Source organism: Acanthaster planci, linkage group LG07, assembly GCF_054643075.1.
Source record: "Acanthaster planci isolate LZ-2023a linkage group LG07, COTS_SCS, whole genome shotgun sequence".
Lineage (NCBI taxonomy): Eukaryota > Metazoa > Echinodermata > Asteroidea > Valvatida > Acanthasteridae > Acanthaster > Acanthaster planci.
In genome coordinates this window covers 14,631,845-14,646,643 of record NC_141783.1, presented here as the reverse complement: position 1 = coordinate 14,646,643, position 14,799 = coordinate 14,631,845, and the positions used below count along the sequence as shown (strand labels likewise).

Sequence of the window (14,799 nt, the reverse complement as noted above, 5' to 3'; positions counted from 1 at the left end):
TGTGTTGTTTCCATGGTTTCTGAACTTCCATATGTGCCAGACCTCATTGGAGACTGCATGCAACTGTCAACATGCCCCTGAAAACATGTATGCATAGCCTAACGTTAGTCTGATAGTTTGGACAGCTCTGGTTTGGGTCATGAATCTCAGTTCAAGTTAATCCTGACTTGGGCCAGTCAGCTAGACTATCTCCATAGCTTTTGGCCTGACAATTATAAAAAATAACTTGGACAAGCCTGTACTTCATGGAAATGTTCCCAATCCAATTCGAGCAGGAACAAAAGAGGACATGTTTTAAAATTAAATCGACAGTCATTTGGTATGCACTCACTGCATAGTTTATGCGCATTTGACATAGAACATGCAACAAATTCAGTCTGGAATATATGGTCTTTGTTTGGTAAACTTAGTACCATCTGTCTTTCTTTCGCCGGTGAGGATGAGGATCATGGATTTTCATAATTTGGTTGTGGAAAAGTCATGGAATTTTATTGTCCTTTTGGTATAGGAACTCTGGAGTTCCAGAGTTCTGGGAACCAGACAGGTATAAACACATACATGTAGATCCACCAGAGCATGGTGATCACATGTATTTCTCATTTTTATATTGTATATCTTCTAACATGAAAATGAACAGGAGATGTCAAGGAAGAACAAAAGTATGGTATACAACTGTCTACAGAATTAGGTGTTTAACTAGAGCCCTGTTCAAAAGAGGACAGTAAAGTTTGAAAAAACATTGGAATTTGAAATCGTTGCTGCACATGGGCACAGTGTTGTGAAACTCAGTACGAACACCCAACAACTAAAATATCTAAATACATGTGTTGCACAGACATGTATACACTATAGGATGGCTTCATCGTGTGAGTTCCATTACAAAGTCACTGAAAAAAAATGCCTGTGGGATATACATGTATCTACATGTACATTTAAGTATTATTGCTTTGAAAAATATGTGTATTTTTGAGATCCAGTAGTGAAGCTTGCGAGCCCTTTGTTATGGGGCAGTGCAGACATCTGGGAGTTTCGCAAAATGGCAGGTAGCAACTGATGAAAACAATTGTAATGAACGCGCACATACGTACTGATCAAAGAAATGATTGTGTAATCTGATCTTCTGACTGTCAGGTGCCACGCATACGTCGCCATAGTTGGTGTTTTCATCGGTTACTACCCGCCATTTTGCAAGAGTCCCAGATGTCCTTGCCGCCCCATTACTAGGGTTTTTGATTGAGTTATTCTACTAGTTGTGATTCAACATCAACAGCCCACTCCAAGATATGAAAGCCCACACCGAGTATGAAAACTTTCATTACCTGCATTTTCCTACAGGGACCAAGTTGCCTTGAGCTGAGTTGGTATCAGACTGAGTGAACTCATATATGACTATTTAAAACTAATACGAACAGAGGAGCTTCCATGTAGAGTTATTGTACATACATGTACTTTGCATGCAACTCTTAAAGGTCTTATCTTCTACTTAAATTTTTGGGATCAACCGATGTAGGTTTTGACTACTGATTCAATGTTTTAATTGGCACATCGGCTGATGTTCCATCCTATCCGAAGTTTTTACTGACAATAACTGAAAACGTAACCTTAAAGGTTAACAGAAATAGAAAACGTTTAGTTCACGTGAAATATTTCAAAATAACAATAAATACGTAACCATTTCCAAAACATCAATTCAATGTTTACCCCATTAATTGTGACCCCAAAATGAATAAAATATCCTGCGTTTCCCCACCCACAAAAAATCCCCTTTTGGCCGTTCGTGCTCCCAGGCTTGTTTGATGACGTCAAAGGCAGAATGCTTACATGTACAGTGTACATGTACATTGCATGATTGCACACAGTACATGCAGTATCGCACGCTTGCAATAGACCACGTTGTGTTTGATATAGCTTGGCCCAGGCAAACACTGTCTCAGTTCAAGGTAGATATTAAAAGTCAAAATTAACAGTCCTGGCTAGCAAAGCACCATCATACTAAGTCATTGCACTGACAGCTCAGTTTGTTCTCCCGCTGTCTCAGTAAAATTTTCTTGTGTCGAAAGTCCAAGTGGGGACAGTGGTCACAGTTAACCATTTTCGTTTTACCTTTGGCTCAGTGAAACTCTTGGGAAGAAAGCCTTGTGCCGACACAGCTTAAGTCTTCGTCCAAACTGTCTGTTCCTGTACCCAGTCAAAGATTCCTTATAAGGCGCGTTTTATTGGACTTTTTCTTCTGCGGGTACGCGGAAACTTACTACGACATTCCCTCGTATCAATGTACTGCGCATTTCCACGTTTTTACCGTAATGGAATGTTTATTCACTGTGTTAACGGTAGGCCTAATAAGACCAGCTGATTACATTGCCTGCGTTGTACAGATCATGACGAAATCCGCAAAATATGACCAAAAACTGACAAAATCAGACAAATTCTGCCACAAGTAAGAAGAACCCGTACAGGAAAAGCCCCTTACACAATGTGTGTTTTGCATTATCCAGGCACGCTTCACTTTGTGTACACAGCATGCTGCTGTACTGTACGCACAGAGCTGGAGACTGGGAACCATACAACCAGTTTTGCTTGCCCGCTATCAATCTACGTATCAGTAGTCCGGTTCATACATGTATGTATGTAGGTGGTCACAGTCAATGCACATTGTATGGGAACTGTTCCCATTGGACTTTTTTGCACCCCTGCGTACTTACTTTGGCTGCATGGAAATCTTCTGCAACCCTTTTTGGCCTGTTAGTTTTACATCATGATTGTGGTAAGTTGACAGGGACATTAGTTTACTGTGTGTTCCCATTGGATTTGATTTTGTAATTCTACAGGGAAGTGGCAGGATGTTAACCAAAAAAAAAATCCAATGGGAACACGGCTTATAGAGTCATGACTGCATCTGTTGTGTTGCTGCCAGATGAGACTGTCATTCTGTAAAGTTAAGTGGATTTGAGAACACAGCTTTGGAAGGTTGTTCTTTGAGGGAGATGGTAACTTCCTCTTGATGATGGTCACCTTTTTGAAGATGGGGATGATACATGTGGAAGGAATTCAGTTGTAAGCAGGCTCACGGAATATCTTGTTTGAACATCATCCACTGTTTCATGGAGCCCACAGAAACTCCTGCAGAATGTCTAATACATATCTAAGCGTGCAAATTTATTAGATGGTGCCATTTCGAAAAAAAAAGTGCTAACAGCTGTTAATTTGTTGATAGGAATCAGCTGACTACAGTATGTCAGCTGGCGATATCAGCTGACATTATCAGCCGACCATATTTTTCTTTCACTTCGAGTTTCCCAATGAAAGCCCATAATACACAGCTGCTAAATTTAATGGTCAAGATCTAGAGGTTTCGTCCATTTATCAACTTGCTGGCAATGTTCAGGTATCCTACATTAGATGCCTTGTTGCATTTCAAGTGATTATTCTGCAGACTACACTATGCATGCAAAATATTTTAAATATTGGGTATCAAAGCATACCGGTAGGGTAATGGACCAATGCCTCTATTGCTTCCATGTAAATGTGCAGTCCATGTCGTACGCAGAGAACAGCAATGAAATTGATGATGTTGATATCAGGATGACATTTCAGAGGAGGATGGTGATTATTTTGAAAATAAATATTAACAAAAACATTCACTGAAAAGTATTGTAACTCATTTTCTAGGCATTCTTGAAGGAACCTCCAAATTCTCCAAACTGGTATCCATATTACATTCTTTGTGCTTAAACTTTCAAGGGGTATCAAGCCCCACATTACTGTAATAGTGACTTGACCCAGCATCAACTTTGGAGGGCTACGTTTGATGGAGTGGAGGATGTAGGGCATCCTTCATTAAAAAAGAAAGCCTTGAAGTCTGTTTATTTAAAGGGATTAAGAACATGGGACCTGCGTCCATGTCCCAACCAGCGGTTCATGGGCAGTCTTAATCAGGTATGCATGCCTTTGACTTAATGCCTATCTGATGTGTACATGTACATATGTATGTGACCTGCACGAACTCAAAGATGATTTTGAGTAAACCAAGACCAGTCTAGACATTCTTGTCATGAATGCTGTGGACTGTACAGTATCCATTATTGCGCTGTGCAGGGGCTGGTTTCCAATACTTGACTTCGTCTTCATCTCAGGCTTCGTGTGGGAAACCAATCCCCAATTGTGGGCTGGAAGCGTTTAACTTAAATTGAAGTTCTGTAGTGTTTTGCTCTTTTGCCTCTTACTTGATGTTTTGTGGCACTGTCAAACTTACTTTTGCGCTTAAGTTACAACCTCAAAGTGAGGAAGTAAAAAAAAAGTTGGAGCCTGAGATGGAGCCCAAGTCGAGTACTGGAAAACGGTGATTGTGCACATTTAGATACTTCATAAGTTGGACACTGGTTCCCACGTCATGATTTCCCAAATCAAAACAGTCCATCAGCTGTTAGGAGTAATTATTAGTACTATCATTTTCATGTGTTAGAGAAATTAAAAAGAAAATGGTGTCTCTATCATGTGTGTCCTGTACAAATGTACATGTAAATGCAGTAAACTTCATCTGAAAATGGTGGAATAAATATTTCTGGTATAAACAGTTCTGCCGCAGAATGTTAACAAAATGATCTTACAAAAGCTTTACTGTAACTTGGCGACATTTTCGTAATGCACAAATTTTGTTGAGGATTTTCACAATTTCTGGTGTGCTGTGTCTCTTCTCTTTTCGTCATACATGTATGTGTACATGTACATGCACAGTACTGAGGACATGCTTCAAAAGCATTTTTTCATTAGAAAAAATCTCTAGAGAAATTCCTCTTGAAGAGAAAAACTTTTAGAAAAAGTAGTAATGCACATTTATAACTTGGTGATTATTTTCTTTCAAAATGGGTAGCAAAATTTGTTTCATGCTTCACTCATACCAGTAAGTGCTATTTGGATTTTATCATTCCAGGACACATTTTTCAAATCTTCGCTGTTTTTGAGGTCAGAATAAGATGTTTAGTTGAGTATTATTGAGTTTATTCTCCTCAAAATTATAAAGTACCTAAAGCTAAGACGTCACTTTGACCATTTTGAGTAGCAGGGTATGCTTGATCCATTGTGAGATTAGATGTTTCAAATGCATGAAGTTGCCGGAAGCAGATTTTCTGTTCACTAGATAATCTAAGTTGCATCTTATCCCTGGTGCAACTAACATGTAATTTGTTCAGCCCAGTCGCAAGTGCCCATTGGCATACTCTGTACATGTACCATACCGGTATGTTGCGTTATACATGGACGATGTACTGAGGTGCTGTGTGCTAGTGGGAAGTATTTGTGCACATTTGTCTCTGCTTGGTTGGGTTTTACCAGTTCATTATTAATCAAGGTGCTCGTACAAGCTCTTGTACAAGTACACAACAGAGTGCAGGGCTTAATTTTGTGACTCACCAAGTTATTGCACATTGCAGACATGAATGTGAGGCCGACTCATAGTCTGCATATATACGAAGAGATACATGTAGCAGGGGAAGGGGGAAATCAGCTTGCAATGTCAAATTGATGGTTGTTCTGCCCCGGGAAAAATTAGAACAGGTTGTTGAGGGTGCCTCTCACTAATTTCACATCCAACTGTTCTTATTAACACGCGTCGAATCAAACCTTTTGTTTTTTGTTTACTTTATGCCGATTTGCTCTCCTTGCATTTTGCTGGTTTACCCATTTAAGTTGCATGCTATTCTAGTACAGTCTCTGTGCAACCGTACATGTACTTAATGAGTGATATTTGTAAGTAGTCAAAGCTTCTTGGCTTCCTAATATAATCATATTTATTTATCTGAAATATTTGAATGGTAGTGGTGTAGTATTTTCTTAAGTATCTGTGCCTATTATAGCGTGTTCAGAAATATTAATATGTAATCTCAACTCTGAATTTTTCCCCTGAAAGTCGTAGTTCTAGCCGTCAATTTTGTGTTAATTATGGAAGTTGTTTGATGCCACAGAGTTTTTGTCCAGAAACGCACGGTTTATTTTGTAACTCATACTTCAGGATCACTTTATGACTGTTTCCTTCAGCTGAATCTGACTGTTCGTAACGACTGGTGAACTGCTTCATGATTCCATATATGTATAATGTTCTGTTGATTGTTGGGTTAAAATGTTATACGTTTATTTCTGTGTCCGTAGTTAAGTTTGATTCATGTTATTAGAAACTATATCATGTGACCTCGGTTTCACCTTAATCTAACGATCAGTGTCTTTACAAAGCCACAATTAGATTCACTGTTGATTTAAACTGTTACATGTAATGTTTTTCTTTTTCCTGATTTGATTCTCTTCAGAATTGAATAAAAGACAATTATATCAATACTTTAACTCTGCATCTGCCTCCGGCCTCTCCAATGGTGAAATGAAAGCAAACTTTTAAAGCTACGCTGTATGAGCTGTGACAATATGCTGCGCCATGACTCTTTGCTTGCAAAAAGCAGACAATGCAAGGCCATCATATCACTGATACACTGTGCATGTTCTTCATACAGTGTACATGTGTAGCTGTCCAGAACCAGCATCAACAATTTGAGCACTTTCTTAGATGCGAGAAGTCTGAAGTTGTTTTATTGACTGCTGTACCATCAAACGGACATGTACTGGATAAATTACAATGTTAACCAAGCGCCTACTCCGTACATATGTACATGTAACCTACGGGCACATGTACATACTTATATACATGTAGATGAAAAACACCAGTATATTTACGTGTAACTAGTAAACTGGGCCCTTGCTCTTAAACCATGGGAATTCCAGGTACACTGAATTCAGGAAATGGCAGCTCACCGGAAGGATCTCTGATGTCTATTGCTCCATGCTCCACACAAGCCCAGGTCTTTGTGGTCCCAACCTTCAAGTTTCAAAGGGTATTAAAATTCTGCAGTGGCTAGCTTTGTACAGTGTATGGTGCTGCTGGTTGTTGACATACATGTACATGTACATGTATGTGTACTATTTACAAAGGTAAAAAGCGTTCAGGAGGAAAAGTGCCATCTGGCCTTGTCAAACTTGTTTACAGCCATTCTACATGTACATGTATGTCCTATATTTTTAGTTGACCTACAATTCTGGCCAAAATGATGGGGACACATGGCAATAAGCATACCCCCCAGCTGTCCTACTCCCCCCCCCATATTGTTATCTGGATATGGAGTGCAGACCCCGCAATAAAAAACAACACTGAGATGGGGGGGCAGGGAGATTTGGCCAGGATTGTAGGGGTAAAATTATCTTCTTGTAGTTTGCTATTGGTTTGCAGTTTATACACTTTCATAGAGCTGCTACATGTATGTCAAATAAACGCACAAGCTAGACTAGTCACAAGCAATAAGGGTGGCTTGTCTAAGTACAGAAGTTCTAGATTGGAGAGCCTTAGTACATTTTTGTTTTTGGTGTCTGCATCATCTGCGCTGGTTTTTATTTTTTATTTTTTGGCTACATTTACTCCTGTAAAATGTCAATGAACACTCTTGGTAGCATTTACACATACCGGTACATACACACAGTGTACTGTATTGAGTCAAGGCGCACTGAAAACACATACGTACATGTACATGTACATATGTACACCTTTATGTTGGTTGCACTCCAGCTTCAGACTATATTTTTGCAAGTAGTATTGAGCCTGTGTTCAGATTATAGTTTTTTTTGGGGGGGGGACCTGGTGGGATTCCATCTACATGTACATGTACAAGTTCCGGTACATCTACGGTCTAGTCTAGTAACCGTTTATTGTAGATACATCCATAAGGTTTCTAGTACATGTACATGTAAGGCCACTGTACAGATTGTACATTTCAGCCCCTGTAAGATTGCTGACTTGTTCAGTTCACTGATACTGTTTGGGGGATTCCTTACTCTGCAATTTCCTTCCTCGTCTCCTTCCATTTCAAGGATTGAATCTAAGTGATAAATACATGTAACTTGGTGGTATTCTGGATAGTTCAATCATGTACATGTGTGTGTTTACTTAATTAGTAAATCTCTGTGCTGCGTTTTTTTTTTCTGTGCTGCTTTTTCTTTTTTTGGATATGGATTTGACTATTTTTAGCTGCAAACGGTGTCTGGGATATCCGCCTTGAGCAGAAGCACTCCTCATCAGTTGAAAAGAGCCATGTTGGTCAGGTGTTCACTTTGCTGGTAGCGACGTGCCCATAATGTGGGCATTTCGTACTTGTTTGTGAACCAGCAAAGTGCAGTTCTGACCAAGGAAGCCTCTCTTGTTAGGAAAACTGCCTCCTCTCATGGTCCAGCTCGGGGCTCATTGAGTACTGGTAGGTGGTATTAACTAACAGGGAACCTGGTGGTTTAATTTATGTGCCCCGGATGTAGAAAAACTTGCCATTCTTGACGAAGCTTGATGATCACAACAATCAGAGTGTTTTTCATAAATAACACTGCACATTTTCTCGTATGTTTGCAAAGTTTCAAGTTAGGTTTCAGTAGATTGGGTGTGCATAGTTTGTTGACAAGCCTATTGTAGTCCTTAACCAATGGCCCAATCAATTAGAGAGAGCTAGACTACAAGATCCAAAGTTCAAATTGGAGATTGGAGATTGTATACAAAGTTGCAAAAATTGATGTGTAATTCGACCACCAGAATTAGAAGCCATTACGCTTGTGGACAGGTGGTAGGCACGCGTTACATGCTTCTTCGACCAATAGGGTATCGTGATTTGCCAACTGCACACGCGCGTCAAGCTGAAGAATATGCATGCGAGTAGGGTGCCACTGCAGTTTAGGGCATCTAATCGGATTAGTCTATACTGACATTTGACGGTTTGTTGAAACACTTAAACTTCCATTCTTTCTACCTCCTGTTTCAGGCTTTACCCCCTACTCCACGTTACCATGTAGGCCTACTGTAATGCATGTAATGGGTGTGCACTTCAGCCTGGCCAGATAACCTTAGTTTGGTTTTGTACATGACATTGTGTGGTGGTGAGGTTACATGTACAGCACCGGTATGTGGGTTTACAGGCTTCAATAATCTCGTGTGCTGAAACCATACACATGTACGTGTACCGTATGTATTTCAGGGCAAGTTCTTCCCCTGATTCTGTGAAAGTTGGTTACAAACTTACAATGTGTGTAAAGGTACATGAACATGTACATGTACATGATGTGCACAAGTGCATACATGTACAGGTACATTGCATCAAGATATGTACGTATAAGTACAGTACCGATATGTACATGGAATTTACACTTGGTAGGCCTACGTTGTACATTGACATGTACATGATGCCCTTAATTAATGTTACCGCACATGATGCTGCAAGTACCAGTATACAAGTTACATGTAGTCAAATGTCGGTAATTTGGTATGTTTGTTTTATTGGTTAATGTAGGCAGCCCTTTGAGATGATATTGTTAATTACACTTAATCCTCTATGCATACATGTACGTGTTCTTTTCTACATGTACAAACCATATTTAACATATTGATACGCGTATGCATGCGTACATGTACATGTATGCCGGGACACTGTAACAGTGGGGCCAAAGGGTTGTCCTAGCCAGCAAAAATGCCAGTGTTGAATATGGTTGAATCATTTTTCAACGGAATTGATTATTTTCGAAAGGATGTCATTGCATTAGTGTTGGCCTTTCAGTAATCTGGATCTGTATCAATGGAAAAGCATTGTCTTGGACTTTTCTCTGCACTTGTAACTGTAACAAAGCAGTCCCAACTGCCACAAAGCTAAGTTTGAATGAGTCTCAGCTGTCATGGTCATTGTGTTGCACTGCAGGCCCATGTATGTATGTATTCTAGTTGAAAAGAAAGCTTGAATATTACATAAACAGTAGAGGATAATGACATGCACTGCAAGGCCTTGGTGACCTCAGCTGTTATGTATAAGTTGTTAGAAGAGGCTCTGCCCCTCTCAGGTCCGTAAGTGTAACGTCTCTTCAGTTTGAACTGTGCCCACTGCACCAGAGCTATTTGGAACCGTGGAACTGGAAATTAATGTGCGACTTGAGTGCTCATCCAATGGGAGCTTGCAGTCAGTGGTGGGTGCGGGTGTATGACGAAGTCACTTACAAACCGAATCTGCATGAAGCCGTTGTTCATTACTGTGGCAGTAGTATTTGTGTTTATTCCTCAGGTCCAGAATAGTATCTGCAAGATACATTTTACTGAAATATCAAACAGTTGAATGTGTCATTCCAAGCCCTGGCGTGATGACCTGGTAATCTGTCACTGCTGCTGCTGGCGGTGTTGCTACTTGAAACTTAAAAGATACCATAGAAACCAGCTGATCAGTGCACTGTATCATCATAGGAGAGTCGTGGTCCGGAAATGCCAAGGCCATGGTCTCAGGTGTCATGCTACAAGTTCCAGACACAAAACCAGGTCACACTTAATTGGGTGTTATAAGGATTGGTACATGTATACCAAGTAACATGTAAGTGTAGCTAACAGGAAGGGTTTGAACGTGTTCAGAGCACAGCTCCATGATCACAGGCAGACACCCTGGCTGGGAAAAAGGGTCACTGCACTCATTGTGATGGAGAACCCATGATGATGGAGGCAGTAGAATCCTGGACAAATCCCGTTGGAACATGCCTCCCCTCGCCCCCTGTCAATGTTGTTTCTCACTGGGTAAGCCGGGCTTAATCTTGGTCCAGTAAATGACTACAACATAGAATGAGGGAGAGGGGGATCTTTTCACTGCGCTTCCCACAAGGTGTTCCAACTATTTTGTCCAGGATTGTCTTGAGTTTCTTAGTGGAAAGTGGGCGTGATGAATGTGGGTCTGAGTTACCCAGGAGGGGGAGGGAGGTTACCGCGTTGCTGTTTTGGGTGCTGTCATGTGATGCTGTAAGCATTAGATGGTTATTTAATGGAATAAACAATGACTATTATAGGCAAGGTGTGGTAATATACCCTGTCAAGAGCATAATGACCCCCACCCAAAAAAAGAAAGTACATGTACATCTAAATACATAGTTATTTAATATTTAGTGATACAACAGCTATGGGTTATGATCTCCCATCGGTGCGTGATTTTTTTTCGGTGGAAGGGTTCATGGCAAATTTCTAAGGATGGGATTGCTTTGCAGGTATCGGCAACAAGAGTTGAGTTGGCCATTGAACATGTTGAAACTGGGATAAGTTGGGCGCACCGTGAACGGTGCACCATACAATTTCAGCACACATCTCTCTCAAATGAAGTTTTTTTGTTCGCTCTGAAGGGCTATATTGTTACATGAAGAGTACACAATTCTGTCTGAGCTCTTTTCACTTTCTGGTTGGGTTTCAGATGAAACATTGCAATGGTGAATCATGAAAACAGAAAAGAAAAAGGATGTGACTCTCCTCCTTTCAGTTGAGGTGGTGTACTGTTGCGGTTGTTATCGTGCGCGCGTGCAGCATTTTTAAGAGCAGGATGTACGCGCTCCCCATTAGGATTAGGCGGACTTTTTAGAGACAATTCTGGACAAATCTTGTTGGAACATGCCTCCCCTCACCCCCTGTCACTGTTGTTCCCATTGGGTAAACTGGGCTTAATCTTGGTCCAATAAATGACCGCAACATTGAATGGGGGAGGGGGGATCTTTTCACCGCGCTTCCCACAAGGTGTTCCAATTATTTTGTCCAGGATTGTAGATACGTGTACAGTCCGAAGAGGTCAGCATTGTGCAGGATGCACGCAGTCATTAAGCCCTTCTCAGAAATGCTGGAAACATGGTCATTTCAATAGCCACCAAGTTCCGTGTTACGTGAGCAGCAGAACAGTTTTCCAAATGTGCACCAACTTTCCCTTTGCACCCATCTTTGGCATACATGTACATGTGTTGTTATGCAGTGTCACTTACCAGTTGACATTGGAAGAACGTTGTAAATTTGCTTGAAACTCAATTGTACAGAGCGTACTGAACAATTTATTTTGGACAATGGGACAAAGTGGGCTTGGGACCAAGTTTCAGTTAGAAATACTAGCATAAATCCTATTCAATTCTCTTTCTCTCATGTGAAATGTGTGTAATGAATAGGCATAATGCAGTCAGGTAAATCATTACATTCATGTAATATCTTAATGGTTACAAGGCTTGCAGAGAGACATGCTACAAAAGACAATGGTAAGTTGTCATTATTAAGTTCACTTAACCTTCTGTTAACTTCCAGTAGCATAATATGCCCTGATTTTTTTACAGAGTCTAAAACTTCGTCCCAAGCCCACTTTGTCCCAGTGTCCAGAAAGAAGGATTGTTAAGCCATCCATGACCTTGGGCGAATAAAAAACCATATCACTGGAAAGAGGGGATCTGTGGCTTTAAAGTGCTACTAGTCATTTTGGTGTAAAACTAACACAGTCTCCACAAAATTCAAAATAAATTTTGCTGGGTTTTGTTTGATATACTCTAAGCTTAGCATAAAGCAACAACCATGGATTGGTTTCCGGAGGAATATTCGTAGTGGAATTAAACATTTGTAAGCTTTATCAAACAGAATAAGACAACCTTCATGTAGAGCCAAAATAAAATCATGTACGTGTTTATATGTACATGTGTTGCTTTACACACATGTGCATGTAATGATTCACTGTGTAGTCCACTCTTCTACAATAAAGTATAGTCAAACCTCGTTAATTAAGAGGTCCTGTGGACTTGGCAAATTACTGTATTATACAACAGGAACCTTGTATTATCAGGAATGAAAATGATGAAAAACAAAGCATTAGGACCTAAAATTGTCCTTATTATGAGCAGAACGTATTTACAGTGCTCTTATTATCAAGGTTTGACTGTACATGTACCGGTAGTGAAGATTAATTTCATAATGCAATTATTATCCTCTTGAAGCTGATGTACTATATGAGCAGACCCCCAAGGCACTGCCCTAAGGCCTATGGACGACGTATGACTTACACAATCCCTGACAGACAAAATGGCTCATCCCCTTTGTATACTGTGCTGACCATCTGCTTCTCTTGAAGCTGACAATCTTCTGAAGCCCTCACGATTCAGCTGATCCCTTCAAGACAGCACATTTGGAGTAGAGAGTGTGTACAGTGTAAGTTGATAATTTAGGAAAACAAATGTACATTATGGTGTGTAATAGTAGCAGTGAAGATGAACTTCAGCTCTCTTTTGTTTCACTGAAAAAAAAGAGCCTCAGCCTACATTCCTACTGGTAGCTAAATAACACTGCCTGCTTATACATTGTTCCAAGGATGTGCAGCATACACTGCATGTACCAGTACAAGTATGGTACTTATATACATGTACGGTACCTCATCGTTAATAGCAGTCTTTCAAAAAATACCATTTTCTGTGACAGTAGTAACAAGATTTTTGTTTTGCATCCTTGACGTCATTCCCGTCAAACATGAATATTGCATTCGTGGCATAAATGCCCAAAGGAAAAGCCCCATCTGTTATTTACTGTACCATGGAAGTACAAGTACATTGTACATGTGTGTACCATGCAAGTGGCACTGTTCATCATGCAGGTACATATGCACATGTACATGTAAGATATTGTGTGATGATGTGACAAAACAGATCCCCATACACTTATGCAGGTTGTGTGAACGTTGTGTGAACTACCAGTAAGCCAGGTCCACGTGAGATTTGTCCTTAAAACAAAGTACAATGTAGTCAATTGGGGGTGGGGTCTGGATTATCTGTAGCAAAAGGAGGAGGTTTTGTTCACAGTGAAGGAACCATCAAGAGAAATCCAGCTAAAGAGTTATCAGTTCAAGAAAAATGAATAATTTGTTTCACAAATTTTTTTTTAAAGTAGTACATGTATACCGTATGAGCGGGAAGGAAAGTCCACACCAGGTACATGTACATGTACCAACGGTGTGTACAAATGAGATAGCTAGAGATGGAAGTGGTGTGGTCATCTGTGGGAATGTTAGATTCCATCAAAATCTGACCGATATTTATATTACAGTTGTCCCACTACGTGCATTGTACCCCTTGTCTGGAATTTGACCTTAGATGTCTGGGTCACAGTCAACGACCTCCACATGTACACATACATGTAAACTGCAATTTGTGAACAAACCAATATTTACATTCTTGGTATATGTATGTTGCATGTTTTTGCTCTTCAGCTGCTTGCCAATCCAACCTCCGGAAGGAAGTACAACTATGTACATTTTAAGCTGTTTCCCATTAAATTCATGAGTCCACTTCATTCCATTTTCCCCTTTTTGTAAAACTTATTTTATTGATCTGTGGTGGCATGTAAATCCAAAACATTTACGGACAATTTCACAGTCCAAGTCATTTCATAGTCATGTCAATCCATTCACTGTGCCTTTTACATAATTCCACGTCAATCCTGGACGCTTGTCTTTCACGTTTTATATCGATACAGAGTACATGAGTTTTAACTGGTTAAACATAAAAGCAGCAAGGGAGGTGAGTTGGCTTTTTTTCCCAAAGGAAATAAACAATACCTGTAAGGCTACTGGTTACGTAAATAAAGTCTGCTGAACTTTACCACAAACAGCCAGTACAATGGGTTTTTCCCTTCAATTCCAGTTTCTCATTTTCCCAAAATTCCCCCCCAAAAAGCAACTGTACATATATATATGTACCTGGTCCAACCATCAAAATACATGTAGAGTTTATCAGGAAACGGAAAGCTTTATTGCACACCTAACGTACTGACGGTAATACCAGTTATAACACTTTTTTTAGTTTGGTAATACATTTCGATACCGGTACTGCGTATGCATTGTACCCTTTTACAAGGATCAAACATTTTTCAGGATGTTTGATGGTATCGTGAGTGATGAGGTATTCACAGAAACACAATACGTGTAC

The 14,799-nt window shown here is 40.1% G+C and overlaps 1 protein-coding gene across 8 annotated transcripts in view; it reads left to right on the top strand.

Moving 5' to 3' along the window:
• LOC110980865 (uncharacterized) overlaps positions 1 to 14,799 on the top strand; it is a 123,540-nt gene that overhangs the window by 1,236 nt on the left and 107,505 nt on the right. Inside the window, exon 1 of one of the 8 annotated variants that reach the window (XM_087138837.1) lies at positions 12,623 to 13,030. The exons of the other annotated variants lie outside the window; for them this stretch is intronic. The gene's annotated coding sequence lies outside the window, so the exon portion shown is untranslated. Of the gene's footprint in view, positions 1 to 12,622; positions 13,031 to 14,799 lie in introns of those variants that run through there. 8 annotated transcript variants of the gene reach the window in all.